The sequence below is a fragment of the Strix uralensis genome, chromosome 4 (genome assembly GCF_047716275.1).
Source record: "Strix uralensis isolate ZFMK-TIS-50842 chromosome 4, bStrUra1, whole genome shotgun sequence".
Classification (NCBI taxonomy): domain Eukaryota; kingdom Metazoa; phylum Chordata; class Aves; order Strigiformes; family Strigidae; genus Strix; species Strix uralensis.
Window position 1 is genome coordinate 66,627,982 of NC_133975.1, and position 14,120 is coordinate 66,642,101.

Sequence of the window (14,120 nt, forward strand, 5' to 3'; positions counted from 1 at the left end):
CCATTTTACAGGTGGGAAACTGAGGCATGGAAACCAAGAATCCATATGCTATTGAGGAATGTTTTGCTGTACAGATGCTCCTGCCGATTTCAAAGAGAGGGGTTCTCCCCACGTGGCAGCTGGCTCTACTCAGAGCACCTCCAGTAAGACCAGCCATTGAATCCAGCCTCCTAAGGTTTAGCCCAGCACATGAAGGTCAAAACCAGCCTGTTTTTTAGGTATGCCTCCACCCTGTGCTTGTCAGAATCACCTCTCATAACTCGACTTGGCAGAGCAGTTGGCTCAATCCAGCCAAAAGGAAAAAAACTTCAGTCCCTGGCTGGCTGCTGCTGGCTCCTCCTGCTCCTGCTGGATGTGCTAATCCTACACCCAGAAGGTTTGCTGGCTGCATAGTATAACCATAAGTAAACCATAAGAGGTCTTACTGGCTATTGATTGACCTCTTATGCTAGGTCTTGTATCTGACAACAGTTACATTTTTGGCGCAAGTGACTGTTGAGGGTGATTTTGACAATTCTGTGGCTGCTCAAACTGTTCCAGGACAACTTGCACACTTAATACAACAGACTGTATCGCTGGCTCTGCCCTTGCTGACTGACAGCACTTACAACCACTTTAGATTTAGGGAACAGTTGAAGACTTGCCTTCTTATTTCCTCTAACTTCGGACCTGGTCCACAGGGTGAGGCAGGTTGTTCAAAGAAGGTAACCGTATGCAGAAGGGGCCTGTCTGCATATTTGTCTGCTGTCGTGCACATAGCTTTGCAAGCATCTTCTACCCTTAACTGCTCAGTGCATCACAGACCCAGCAGAGGCCCATCCTTGACTTTCTTTGTTCAGTCTTGTCCAGTGAAGCAGGTGTTCATTTAAATAGGTTACATGTATGCTGAGGTTTGTTTGATTTGTTGATAGTTGTTACACTGGGTAGAGATAGAGCTTTGTGTTTATAGTGTGGCTTGTTTTGTTTGAATCATTCAGTCTTTTCCTTGAAATATCACCACTCCTTAAACACAATTTTTTTCAATTTCTTCTCTTTTTAAGAGAGAAGAAATGAATGTGGAGCATCTGAGCCTTACTTTGGGAGACAGTGCCTTGTTTCTGGACTTTTGATGGAAACTTGGGAGTGTTTTCGCCTCTTTTGACTCTGAATGGTAGTGCCAGGTCACAGGCCTGTTGTGAATGTTCTCCTCCAGGAACTTCAAGGAATTTGCATCCAGGGAACCCCAGCTGAATAGATGACACAACTGTACCTAAGCAATAGACAGACGAGAAGGCTAACGTTATTATTAGATAACTATGTAAACAACAAAAGATCAATCCATATCTCCATTTATATTTTCTCTAGGTATGTAAGTAATATGGTTTTGATGCTGCCATCAAAAGCTTCTAATCACAAAAAGTGGGTCTTGTTTTAGGTCTTGCTCATGGATAGTTTAAGTACACGGGAGCAAAGCAGATCATTCTCAGCCTGTGGAATTACTTAGGGATGACTCTGTACTTGTGCTAGCAAGCTTCCCTTAAAGGCATTCTTTATCATGGTACTGTGAGTGACTACATGGCCTTGCATGCTGCAGTTTAAGAGTCCTTGGCATAGGCGTAAGCTGGAACACATCAGGATTTGAAGAAAGTTTTCTTTCAGAGCTGTTCATCATGTTAGCAACCTTATCAGAAGTATTGCAGGATTTAGTCTTTACTTAAAGTCTTTGATTTCACATTATTTATAAAGGTCAAATATAAAGGAATCCAAATTTACATTTTTACTAAAAAAGAGGAGAAAAAGAAATGTCTAACGCACATGGTTGCAAAGAGAATCTTAAAACAGTGATCCTGTGGAGTGAAAAAAACTAGAATATATAAATACAATTTGGATTATTAGAGTTTAAAGCACAGATCACAATTTTGTTGATTTTTTTAAGGTCAGGGTTCATCAAGGTAGAAGTTAATACAAATACTTCTGATGAGTCTCTCGGCCTTTGAAGTAGTTGATATTTGTTACAGGAGATATTTTTTCAAGAATGCCTTTTCTCCATTATATGTGATCTAACATAACAAAACAAAAACAAACAAAAAATCCCTTCTGGTGACTATATCACAAGTTAATCTAACCCATAGTATGCCACTCTATTGTATTTCATTGAAATGATACCCACTTGTTTTCCCTTACAGCAGCAACAAACTGGAGCAATACTGCTTTTTTAGTTTCTTATTTAGTTATGCTGGCAGCAGGGTTTAATGTTTCATCTCTCACCCTTCCTGGTAATTGTGATGCAAGGCGTTTTATATGAAGTCTCATTCCTGTGGTTTTATCCATTCTTAAGAAGAAAAGAAAAAAACTCATTCATCAGTGGAATGTCTTCCTGGTAGGATGAATGACAACGATTTTTACCTACCTTTGTAGGCAGTTCAGAGAATTTATTGGCTCATGTTTGTGGAAGTCAGATTTTAAGTTTTAGAAGGTACATGAGCTGGAATACTATTGTTCAGAAGAACAGACCGGCTTTGCCTGTGAGAAGTCACCATTCAACACTGAAACTAATATTCTGGTAAAAATCTGGGTAATACATCTACATGTGCTGAGTTACACATCTGGGTTATGGCTCAATTACACTTTGCCTGGCATGACTTGAAATAAAAGTAACTTCCAGAAGTGTGTGTGCAATTTCACTGCTCAGAAAATGGTACCCCTGCAAATAGCAGCCCTTTCCCCTGGCTGGATCAGAGTCTTAATCCAATTCAGATACATTTCTTTGTCTCAGTATAATGTCTGGGAAGGTGAAGGCCTGAAGGAAGAGATTATACTTCTAATGTGCCATGAGATGTTATACTTAAGTGTGGGTCACATGACAATTGCTAACACAGGTTACAGCTTCTGTTGAACAGGGACTGCCAGGTGCTTTGAATATCAGATTTTGTGGTGGCAAGTTTTGTAGTAAAAGCTATATCAGTTGCACTCCAAAACCAGTGGCACTCCTGAGTCTCCGGAAACTCTGGATTTGCAATGCATTAACCCATATGTAACCTTTCCCTTTGCTATACTAATATGCCTTTGCGGAGAGGTAGTGTGTTAGTGCACAAGACTGAGATTCAGAGATTCTGGGGCAAACTTTCTTGTCCTCTGCTTTGTCACTTTTTTCTTTGCAGAATTGGTGTATTTCTGCTGGCACACTGATGGAGAATCAATGTGCATGAAGGAGTACACAATGTACATGATGGACCATACAAAACAGAGGAAAGTGCCCTAGGATTCTCCTTCTAGCTTTACCACTACATGGCCTTGAGCAGGCTGCTTACTTTCTCATAAAATTAAAATAATTATCTACTTCCTTTAAATTCCTAGCTGAAAAACCCTATGGATGTGCTGCATGTCATTAAGTGCATACACCTATGTGCATCTGCTTTGTTGCTGGCCAGTAAGCAAGAAGCTGTTGTTAATCAGCTAGATCACGAAGAGGAGCTTGAACAGAAAAGTCACATCCAAGCTCTTCTAATCCCAGCTTTGCCCTTGAGCTTGTGCCTGGGTGCTCTTATCAGGAGGCATTCCATGGCCATTTTGCTGGCATTTACTGCTTCCAAATACCAGACTTTTCAGGCTTATTTAAAACAATGCTTCTTGGCAGAATTAATTTGTCTGATGATCCCCAGCTTCCATCTATATGAAATGTAGGGGAGGCAAGCACAGACCTTTGAGGAAGCTGTCTGGCAAAGGGAGAGAATGTTTCTTAGTCAGAGAGCTGAGTTTGGGGCTGGTAGACCTAATTCCTTCAACAGAAATGCATGCTCAGCTCTGCATATGATAGCCAAATTGTGGCAGGCGTGTCTCACCATTTCTCCTCTCTTTCTCGTGCAGGTTGAAGAGGGAGGTAAAGCGGACTCCCTGCCTTCCAAGCTGCAGGCTGGTGATGAAGTGGTGAACATCAATGAAGTGGAACTGAGCAGCTCCAGGAGAGAGGCCATCTCCCTGGTTAAAGGGTCCTACAAGAAACTGAAGCTAGTCGTCCGCAGGTAGGCAAGATCCAACACTCCTTCCCTTCCTCTCTGCTGCCCTGCAGGGTGTCACAGCCATTCCTCTCACATCTCCAGCAGAAGGCCTGTGGCTTGGCCTGATCTTGGCAAAAGCCTTGTTTTAAGCACACAGGCATGAGCCTAAGGGCAAATGTTTGTTCTTTTCAGCCAGTATTTCTATCACTCCTTTGTCACTGTTATGTCCAAGCATGTGAAATACTTACCCAGATATCTTCCACTACTCCCCTGGCACATGACAATCTAGGATTCCTGTTCAGTGATTTACAAGCAGTCTCATCTTCCTTCCAAGTGCTTGGGGCTCCCTGTGAAAGAGTGGCAGTTCTGTACATAGCTCTTGCCTCATTTGCTGCATGTTATCAGTGTTGCTGTGACAGCAGAAAGATTTCCACTGGCCTCAGCAAGATTTGGAGCTGTTTCATGTTCTGCAGGTGAGTGATAGAGTGGCTGTGCTGACCAAGAGCAGTTTGACCAATATTGTACACAGGATCTGATCTAGGGGGAAGAGCAGCCACTTCACCTGCATCTTTTGAGCAACAGCCTCTGTGCTATCACCAAATGAGGGATCTCTCACATGATCTATGTTGCTGTTTCCCTGGCTGTCAAAGGCCTTGTAAACGATAATGAGCAGTGATGCTGGCATGCTGGGTTTGATGGAGTGCTGAGCGTAACTCAGCTAAACTGATCCTCTTTGGTCACATGAATAATAAATATGTTTGTCAGGGTCAGGACACAGAACTTGAATTTTGATGCACATTCTGAATAAGAGGTGGTTGGGTCTGGAATTTGGGGGGTTAATAGAGATGCTTCCTGTATGTTTTTTTACTGTGGTCATGTCCAGTTTTTTCTGTGCCAGTTAGGTGATAACTGGTATGACTTTATGGAGTGCTGTGTCCTGAATTTCCACACTTAGCCAGAAGGGAATCTGGGTCAAGATCAGCATAGCTGAGGAGATTTCATTAGCCAAACAAAAGGTGTCAGCTTGGGTTGCTAAATTGGAACAACTGACTAACATCTGAGTGAGGATGTCCGAGTACGTCAGGCATGAACAGCTCAGACACCCTCCTGCTCTCTGGAGTATATTTTGTGCTTTTGCTGGCTATATTCTGTTGTTTACCTTGAAGTACCTTTAGGTACTGACTATGACCTTATGACAAGTTCTGAATATTCATATATAGAACTCTTAGATGGTTTGTGTAGCCATTGGGAGGATATTTGCAAAAGTAGTTATTACAATTTGGGTGTTTTCCAAAAATAAATTGTTTTTATTTAAGGCCCATGTAGACTGTAGTCCTACTGTAGTGACTGAACAAAACATCTAATTCAAACTAACTTAGCGAAATTGTGAAAATAGAACTCTTTTGTCACAGTTTAATGTCATTTTGCCAAGATTAACTGGTAAAATAACTGGTTCTGTTTGGTGTAAATTGAGAATTGTTTCTGGTGTTTGATCTGTCCACATAAGAGGTAAAAAGAAAAGGGAAGAGAAAAGGATAGACAAGCAAAGCCTGGAGTCCCACTGCAGTTGTTTTGTCCCAGAATTCTTCCTCTCCAGTTCATTTAGATATTTTCATTTGTAGCATTTTTCTGGTGGAGACTAAAACCTGCCTGTGTTGTGAATAGCCCTTTTGCAGCCTACAAACTGGAAAAAGTACGTTGGGGAGATCAGTTCCTGTGTGTCTCAAACTGGACACCAGGAGTGAAGAAGCACTCTTCTCTCTGCTTGGATATGTATGCACACACACATATACATACATGCACACATGCGCATATATGTCTTCATACACAGAGAAATGATGTACTCAAGGTCAGCAGTGTCATAGCCAGGCCAAAATTCAGCAGTTCCTTATATTTCCTTGGGAGGTGCATGAATCATGGGACATCTCTTAGAAAGCTTTGAGGCCTCTTTCTTCAAGCTAAAACAGAAAATGAGCAACTTTTTCATTTCCTTGACTGGCTTTTCTCATGCAGTAGGAATCAGGAGAGGCAGAGCAATCCCAATGGGCATTGATCACATCATTCTCGTTACAGCTGATGAGTTATTGAAAGAGGAGGTGATCCACCTCTGAAAAAATTGACTCAGACACCAGTGTTTTATGTTCTGAAATTACACTTCACAGTGTAACGTAATATTTTCTTTCTCCATTATTTTTAAGTTCCCAAGACCTTTTCACCTTTTCTTCTCCTTTTTAATGAGTATGCAAGGGTATTTGATGTTGTCATGGCTTGGAATGCTTTAGTGAACTTGAAGAAAATTTGGTTCGGAGTCTTTCATGGTTTCATTTCATCACCACTAGAAAGATCGAGCACGTTAACTTTAAGAGGTATTACATTCACATACTATTCCCTTGCCAAGGTACTTTAAGCCTTTCATGCACATTTAAAGCTCAGTGACAATCCATAAACTTAGAACTGAAAAACTGCAATTAAGAGCTAAGAGCCCAGCCTTCAGTTCAGGTAATTTGACACAATCCCAGCTGACCCTGCAGCACTGGCAGGAAAGTAGCAAAAGAACAAAAATGTGAGGTCCTGACTGCTTTGCGGGCAGTGGATCACAAGTTTTTCTGAATTCTCTCCATCACCAAAGGTGGTGAGACTCAGAACTCTGGCCAGCTGGTGGCAAGGTAGAAAACAAAGATTTTCTCTCCAGTGCTAGTGGGAAAGTGGATGCAAAAGGATAAAAGAAGGATCCCAGAGGAGAATGGTGAGAAAGAGGAAAGCAGCGAGGGGAGGTGAGTTTCTGCATTAAATAAAAGCTTCCAACAATACGAAATGAAATGAGGCAAGGTGCAAAAGAAACAAATTAAGGAAAGCAGCTCAGTACAGAACCTGAGGCACGTGGAACCTGCATCTCAGTTAGGGGAACGCTGCTGGACAGGCAGCATATCTGTGTGATGAAATGTGAAAAAAACCAAAAGTTTGCAAGCCAGTCTTAAGGTAAAGCTACAGCAGCAAGGTTGTGCAGATTATCCTTACCCCAGACATAATGAGTTTAGCTATTAAGACTGGTGAAGGAAGGACTAGTGTGCTTCCCACTTTGGGTTGCTTTTTGTTGTGTGGACAAGAAGATGATGTTTTGCAGTACTACATCATCTGAAAATAAATTATTTTTGAAGTGCTTGAGATACTGATTTTTATAAATTTGCCATAATGATTTAATTGAAGTGGATTATGGTTGCTTGCTGAAAATACCAGTGGTCTGAAAACTCAATGACCAGGCATTTGTGATCTGCATTTTTTGTCTGTGATTTCAGTATTCATGAGAGCTCTTGCTTAGGGAGTGACACAAACTCACACTGACATGGACTTTACCCCTTAAAAGTCATATGCAAACAATAGCAAGTCTGCTTGGTGTATGTGGTTTTGGTTCTTTCCAAAACATATTTAAGGTCAGCATGTTTTTGAAGGTTTGATTGTTTTTCAAATTAAAAACTCAGGAGCTCTCTACAGCAGTGTGATGATGACACCAGACATCACAATGGACAGAAAGCACAGGTTTTTTTATTCAGATATATTGTAGTGAGACCACCAAACAGAGGACCAACAGGATACATTTGACCCACTCCATACACTTGAGTAGTCCACATAGCATACTCGGATTGCTATTTAATCTTGTTTTTTATTTTAGGACAAAGGTAAGCTTTTAGTACCAGTGGCAGCAGAGTGGGCCTCTACTTGTGTTACTAAGCAAAAATTCATGTTACAACACCTTGCTAGGTCTGTAAACAGGCGGATGCAATGATGTGTTATTTCCCTTGGAATGTCATCTGCAAAGCTCAATATTGATGCGTCATTGTCAGTCTTCATCAGTCTGTTATTGATTAGTTTAATGGACGAAAAGCATGGAAATAGTTTCAATGAAGGGAATGTGAAGGGAAAATCAGAGAAAATTCAGTGTGAGAGGAAAGACTAAAATAGAGATGAGAAAAACTACCTATCTCACAAGGATACTTAATATTAATAAATATGAATGGTTATAAATAAGTAACCTATGCCAGAGTAGTTAGTACATGAGGACCATAGTCTGCCTTTTACTCCTGCATCCAACATCCTGTTGACATCACGGAAGAACTTGCAGTAGGAGAGACATGTACAGTTGTGAATTTATATGCTTTCTTCTTCCATGCTCATGGATTTACAGTAGGGCAGAGCCAGAGAACAACCAAATGAACCTTAGTGTTAAGTAAATACTGTGCCTGTTCCCTAAGATGATCCTTAGTTGGGAGATAACTGTGAAATGGTTTTTCATGGATGGTCTCTAGCTGCATTTCGTTTGTCTTATCCTCAGCTCAGGAGCCCTCGATGACAGTTTTCAAATGTCCAGCTTTCTCTGCTTCTTTAACAGGGCTGCTCATACCTAATTTGTTTAAAAAGCTGTTCCTAAAGTCAGTTCCTTTCTTTCTGCCCATTCCTTGCTGCCTCCCTGTATTGTTTTGTCCATTCATTTCCAGGACAATGGACTCAGACATGAATGTATTTGTTCATTACTGTAGACCTCAGGTCTGCAACTGGTGTGCTATGAGGAAGCTTGCTGATACTTCACAATTCATTGTGCTGAAGCCAGAATAAGCCAGGGGAAGAGCTACTCTGCATGTCAGGGAATTACAAAGCCTTATTGAGTGTACCTTAGGTGTGCTTTCCAGTCCCTGCTAAGTTGAGTTACCATCTCCGATCTCACATATCCTGCTGCTAGTATCTTTTGTGTGCTTGCTGCTGGCAAGGTGGATTTAGCTTGATGGTTCGTTCTAGTCCTTTTTCTGCCATCTGATTCTTAAGCTGTTTAGAATGGTACAAAAATTACCTGTTTCCTCCTTCCCCACTTTTTAATACAGGGCTTTTCAGGACACTTTCCTCTGCTGCCCTAGAAGAAAGCACATTCTTTTCATTCTGATATATTTCAAACCTGAGCAATCAGGCAAAAAGCATACCACTGCTTGAGTGTTCAGTCCTGCTAGCTGGATTAAATTGCCACAAGTAAATGGATTGAGTGAGGGGACCAGCCTTTAAAATCATCACTGGGCAAAGAGACAAGATAGCACTGTGCTACAGGGAAAAACAAACAAGTATTGCTCCACTGGTGACAGACTATGGGAGTGAGCCAAGAAGCGAGGTCCTCAGAAGAGAGGTCTCCACAAATATTCCCCGTGATAGTCTTCAGTGTGTCCGTATCACTGCTGGTGACAAATGGCTCTCAGTGAGGGTATGAGCAGAACCAATTCCATCAAGGCTGAGGAATCCACAGGCTGATGCTGGGGAGATGCTTTTGCTCATGATTTGCGAATTTAGGAACAGTAGGTGTGAATCACTATGAGAAACTGGAGAGACCAGTTTGTTGAATTTTGTAGCGGGAGACTTGCCTACTGTCCTCAGCAAACTACCTTAGATAGTTTTTGATACGCAGTTGATCTTTAACCAGCTGGAGGAGACTGAGTGCTTGAAAACTAAAGCTATAAGCCACAGAAATAAGGCTGAGTTGTTTAATTGTGAAAGACGGGTTATTTTTTCCAACTTGTTTTTGCTGTCACTTCCTCTCCAACTTCAGTATCTAAGCAGAGTTGGGTACAATTAAACAAGACCCAGGCCTTTTCAGTGGTATCAGTTTGATCTAATTGTGTTGTGCATGCTTGTATTGCTGAAGATAAGGCTCCAAATGTGGGCATTGCCTTGTCTGGTTTACAACGACCACAGTGGCCTACAGCAGTTGCCAAAAATAGACTTTTCCACAGGTCAGTAAGCAAGAATGGCTGTCAGAGCGTCACAGTGTTTACATAGTTTTACATTCAACGTGTTCGTAACAGCAGCAATTAGATCACTGAGGCATGATGGCAAATGTAGCTGTTCTGCAAATATCATGCTGAAGGGAACCACAGTCACAGGGACAACAACTCTCAGACACCCTTTTTAACACAAACACTGTTTGGACTAAGGCCTCCTACAAGCCATTCCTTAGAGTTGCTGTGGCATTCACTGTTGCCTGGTGCAGGGAGGGCAGAGGTGAGAACATGAAGTCATTCTTGTTGAGACGACAGTATGTTGTGAAGTGAGCTTGCCATGGGCAGTTTGCTCCATGCTCTTGGTGGGTGTAAAGCAGCTCCATGGACTTGAATGGAGTTCAGATGAGTTATCTCAGGTCAGAATTTGGTCCTTTGATTCTTTAAACTCTTGGATCCAACATCGGTCTCGGTTAATGAATGCAAAGCTCTATTAAAATTTGCTAGTGGAACAGCAAGTAAAAATTTTATGCAGAGAATTACCAATGTTTTAGGGCTTTACTCTGTACACACTGACATGCAGGAGTGCTGCAGAGCTCTTCTAAGGTGTTGTTTTTAGGGTTCAGGCCAGCACATAGTTTCTGCCTTGGGATGTGAGGGGCTCTGATGGTGACCCTTGCATTTTCAGAGCCAGTGAGACTGAGTGAAGTATGAATCTCAAAAGAGCTGTGGTTTACAGCAAAACTGCATGCCTCCAAAGCGCACAACGTGTGTTCTTAGCATATATCCAATCATACAGGTACAAGCGACCATAGGAAGCCTGTTCCAGTATTATTTATGTGGTACATACTATATCAATATAGTATACATATTATATCAAAGATTAAGTACTTTCAGTTCCTATAGCATATAGTTGCCCTAACATCTTGTTGCACACTCAAAGCTCAAGGCACACAAGCTTAGTGCTTCCAAGACCACCACAGTAAAAGCCACCACTCAATCTTGTTCTTCTCCAAAGCCACCCATGAGCAAATCCTCTGCTCATACAAATCAGCAGTAACTTGAATGGGGATCAGGTGTTTTGGGCTTGGGGCTAACCATCACTGTTGAGATAGATACTGCAGTTAAAATATGTGGCTGCTGCTGCTCCTGATACCTATTAACAACTTTACTAAGAGCTTTACCTGTCCCAAGAGTGTGTGTTTGCCCAGTTCTCATAGTATGTTTTATGTAGAGTGAAGGACATTTGACTGTATCATTTCTCTCTTTCTGGGGCAGCTCTGTAGTGAGGTGTAAGTAAACAAAGAGATACAAACGTAGTAAAAATCAGTATTCAAGGCAGTTGATTTTCTATATTCAGTGTTAGTGGTTGGTGGTTTGTGTCTGCCTCAAGCTTAGCAGTGCTTGCAGTTCTTTTTCATCTCAAAAAGCCTTATCTAAAAATACAAGTCAAATAAAGGAGGAGTGGGGATAGAAAACATGATCCTCATTTTCCTGTTGTGCTAAAAACTGTACAGAAAGAAGGGATTAAGCTTATCCTTGGCTATAACCGTAATCTGCATGTTCGTTTTCATGCTTCCCTACAGATTCCCTGCGTCACTTGGGTTATTCAGCTTATTCTCTTGACACATCCCTGTCCCTGGGCCTCCTTGCCTGAACGATGAGACCGGGGGGTGATGCTGGGAGAAGTATGCAGATGAAAACCTGTTGCTACGTGCCAGGGGCCATCTCACGCTTACACAGTCGCTGCACTGCAAACTGCTGGGATTGGGAGGACGTGGGATGTGTGGGTATATTTGTTCTGCTCTTATCCTCTTCTTGACATGACTGCTTTCAGGTGCTGTCAGGGAGAAGATGCTGGGCTACATGGGTCTCTGCTCTGCCACAGCATGGCCAGTGTTATGTTTTCAGACAAATCTGGTTCTAATCAACTAATTTAAAGACCTCAGTGGCAAGATCAGGAATTAAACCCACGTCCCGAATACTTACATCTATGCCATAGCTACAGTATTGTTCTTCTTTTGTTAGCAAATTGCTATAACTAAGACTTTGAAAAAAAGTCTTCCACTCTACGTGATAAATGACCCAATCGAAGTGTCAAAGTGTGGGAGGAAGATGTCAATACAACTGACAGCTGAGGCTCAGAGCCGATTCAAGCCCATGAAAATTGGTGGAAAGATTCCCACAGACTCAAAAAGGCTTTGGCTCAGACCCTCACTGAGCAGTGATTTCCCTCATTGACCAGGAGAAAATGGGCTGTTCCTAGAGAGAGGGGAAACTGCTGGCATTTTTACAAAAAGACAAGTGCCAACACAGTTCTTTAAAGAACTCTGTGGACTAATCCTTTCCTCTTATGACACTAATGTAATTTTGTGTCGTATTTGACAACATGCCAAAAAATTGCATCGAATAAATCCAAGTTTTGTGAATGAAATTAATTAGAATAGGCATTGGCTCCCGCCTCACTCTGTAGCAGTGCAGAAGCATGTTTCCAAAGACCTGCTATGCAGTGCAGTTATTTTTTGTTCAGTGATGAAGACTGGGGAAGCGGGAGAAAGGAAGGTTTCGTGCACATGGAAATGTTAAGACTGACAGCTTGAGAGGCCAAAGCTGGCATTAACACTGATAGAGAGCTGGCAGGATGGTCTTGTGACTAGCACTGTTGTACATTTGGTTGTGAACTCCTCCACAGTTTTCCAGTGTGCCCTTGGTCATGTCTCCTTGTTTCTCAGCTCCCCATCTACCAGGTGTCACTGATGCTCTGTTGTGTGAGATCTTGAGACAGGGTAGAGGTCTTTTGAAGTGCATCTTTTTAACACTCTAAAAAAATGAGCCTTCAGTTGGAGCCTTACATGAGGAGACAGCTCCTCAGCTGATGCAAACGGGTGCGACCAGCCAAAGCCCATCGGGGTCCTGACCCATTGTTTGTATGGTATTTCCAAGGTCTATACAGCCTGTTCCCAGGTAAGCAAAGGCTTTAAAATTTGCTTGCGTGTTGGATCAAACTGATAAGTCTTTAACTGTCTCAAGCATCAGTATTTTCATTAGAGGAGTTTTCTGTGCATTCATCAAAATGTTTGCAGTTCCTATCTCATTAGGAAGGGTCAACGTGAAACACAGGGCAGACAGCTAAGAGGTGAATAGAATTTAATTTTGAAATCACTGGCAACAGGCTTACTGTCTAGGATTTAATTTGCTACAGCTTGGGACTGCCAGGCTTTTAGGAAATTTCCCACAGTGAGTAGTAAATGTGAAGAAGATCTAGATATGATTTTTGAAAAAAAGATTTAGGCCACTGATGGGAACAGTGGGAAAATGCCTTGGGAAAAAAAAAGCCAGCCACCACAATGTGTTATCCTATATGGGATGTTAAAGACTGACCCCTCACCTAAAACTGCATTAGAAACACAGCAATTTCTAGCCACTGCCACTCTGCATTAGCTGCTTCTTTCACGGAGTGCATTTGGATTAGTTTGCCTTCTTCAGGCAATAATCAAACTGGGGTTTGATTTGTCAGAAAGTGACACTGGAAAAGCTGGGAAATCTCTGCCAGCACCGTACAAAGTGCTTTTTAGGGTGTGAATCTCCTTCTTTTGGAATTTCCTGAGGATTAAGTTGGAGCTGGATCAGATCACGATAGTATGAAAACTGGAACAAACAACCATGTGTTCTCTGACTGATCTGGCCTCACTTCTCTATCTGTGACTGTGTCTGGGCTGACCTTTAGTCGATAGGGCAAATACCTGGACCTGTGTGAGATTCTGGTTACCTGTACAGGTGCAAAGGACTGCAGGATGACAGCTTCACAGGACAGCTGCAGGGGAGAACTGACAATAACTGAATTTCATCATCTTCAGTGTAAGAAGCTGTAGTTGCATGGCTTTAATTTCAAGAGCTGACTATCAAGATTGATTTATAAGGGGTTTGTTAGTTGTGTGGCATTGTTATGTGCTGTTGTATACATATCCGTAGCCAGGTTAAATGTTTATTTTGCTCAGCTACACTAGTTACCCAGGAATATACAACAATTCCACAAAAACTTTTCCATGTTTTTCCTACTTGATACAAGGTTTCCTCTGAAAGGGAGATGGGGTCAGGAAAGTCTAATGAACACTAATGTAATCCTACTGATATAAATTGAGTTTGCCTGGATTTGTTTCAATAAAACAGATGTTAGGGTGTAGTGGTCACTGTGACTACATTTTTTCATGAATGGACCTGTATGGGCCATGCAAATCCCTTGGTATTGTTTCTCCCTTGTGGCTGGTTAAATGGAATATCTCAGTCAAAAGAATAATGAAGGGCAGAAACTGCACAGACAGTATCAAATGGTCTTTTATATGCACGAATCTTCGTGTTTGTAGTGAAAGGCAGCCTAACTCACTCACAG

At 41.8% G+C, this 14,120-nt stretch overlaps 1 protein-coding gene across 2 annotated transcripts in view; it reads left to right on the plus strand.

Moving 5' to 3' along the window:
• Positions 1 to 3,981: 3,981 nt before the first annotated feature.
• SHROOM3 (shroom family member 3) overlaps positions 3,982 to 14,120 on the plus strand; it is a 108,103-nt gene continuing 97,964 nt past the window's right edge. For both annotated transcript variants that reach the window (XM_074867073.1, XM_074867074.1), the window contains exon 1: positions 3,982 to 4,001. The gene's annotated coding sequence lies outside the window, so the exon portion shown is untranslated. The remainder of the gene's footprint in view (positions 4,002 to 14,120) is intronic.